At 50.8% G+C, this 1,542-nt stretch overlaps 1 pseudogene; it reads right to left on the reverse strand.

The window, feature by feature from the left end:
- Positions 1-252: 252 nt before the first annotated feature.
- Positions 253-684, reverse strand: LOC132510402 (arginine/serine-rich protein PNISR-like; annotated as a pseudogene).
- Positions 685-1,542: the final 858 nt, after the last annotated feature.

Below are 1,542 nucleotides of genomic sequence, written 5' to 3' on the forward strand. Positions count from 1 at the left end.
CAGATAAAAGCTTATGGAAGATCTTCACTATCTGAAAAAAAAAAAGGGAAGAGAAGGATGGGTGATGGTAGGGGCAGAGTATCTCTGACAGACTAATTTGTCACATAGTGACACAAATTTTCTTTAATTGGAGACCAGACATGTTTTGCTCTGCCAGGGCTGCTGCTAAAAAGGCCATAGGTTGCAACAGAGAGACCTCGAATGCTGTCTCCCCTAGATGCCCGGTGAGGTTCCCAGTGTTCCCAGTCCCTGTCAGCCTGGTTGCCACATTCTGTTAAAAGCTTGAATCCCCTTGGAAATTCCCATGATTGTTTGGACCAGACTCCGTGGTAGACGTACCTTGTGCATTTGGCATCATTCCTGGTGGTGGCTCTGCCATGCTTTGCTGTCCTGAAGCTCCTCTTTGGGCAAATCCAAGCTTGAGCCAGTGCAGCCCAGCCAGTCTGGCTGGGATCCTCCTGGTGCTGGAGTGACTGCATCCGTTGTTGCTGATGCCAGGGCCATTGCTGCCAAGGCTGTCCTCCTTGAATCCACATCCTGACTTCTAAAGTATATCTGACTTTCTCAGAGGTTCACCTTCTGTTTAAAATTTAGGTGGATTCACAACTACAGCTTGGAAGCATAGCAGCAAGATTACTTACGCCCCACTCTGGTTCCGGAACACCGTGTCGCCACTGTTCCTATAATACCCTGCCTCCCTCTTGTAAGGACGCTTGTGATCACACTGGACCCACAGGATAATTCAGGATAATGTCCTCATTTCCAGATCCTTAATCACATTAACAAAGTCCCTTTTACCATGTGTAGTGGGTTGACTAGCATTCCCCCAAATTTCATCTTCACCCAGCCTGCAGAATGTCATCTTATTTGGAAATAGGGTCTTTGCACCTGTAATCAAGTTGGGCTCCCACTGGAATAGGGTGGGTCCTCATCCAGTCACTGGTGTCTTCGTAAAAAGAGGGAAGTTTGGACACAGACGCACAGGGAAGGTGGCCGTGTGACCATGGAGTCAGAGATTGGAGGGATGCAGAGCCTGGGAACCCCAACTTGCGACCAGCGGAAGCTGCCGGAGGCGTGGAACCCATCCTCTCCCAGAGCCTTGGAGGGAGCCAAGGCCCTGCTGACACCTGCATTTTGGACTTCTGGCCTCCAGAACCGTGAGAGCATAAGTTTCTGTTGTTTTGAGCCTTTCCATTTTTGGTCCTTTGTAGTAGCCGTAGGAGGCTAACGCGTCATATAAATCACATTGACGGGCTTCAGGAATCAGGATGTGCACATCTTGGGGGGCCGTTATTCAGCCTGTCACAGAGCCTTGGAGGAGCGGAGAAACTTCCATGCTGGGGAGGAGCTGGGTTGCTGGAGACTGCAGTTAACCCAGGTATGAAGTCTAGGTTTGCTACCATGGGCTTTAGCGCAAGTGACGCCATTTCGGGCCTGCGGTTTTCTTTTCTTTTTTTTTCTCCTGCGGTACGCGGGCCTCTCACTGTTGCGGCCTCTCCCGTTGCGGAGCACAGGCTCCGGGTGCGCAGGCTCAGCAGCCAT

Source organism: Lagenorhynchus albirostris, chromosome 19 (genome assembly GCF_949774975.1).
Source record: "Lagenorhynchus albirostris chromosome 19, mLagAlb1.1, whole genome shotgun sequence".
Taxonomy (NCBI): Eukaryota; Metazoa; Chordata; class Mammalia; order Artiodactyla; family Delphinidae; genus Lagenorhynchus; species Lagenorhynchus albirostris.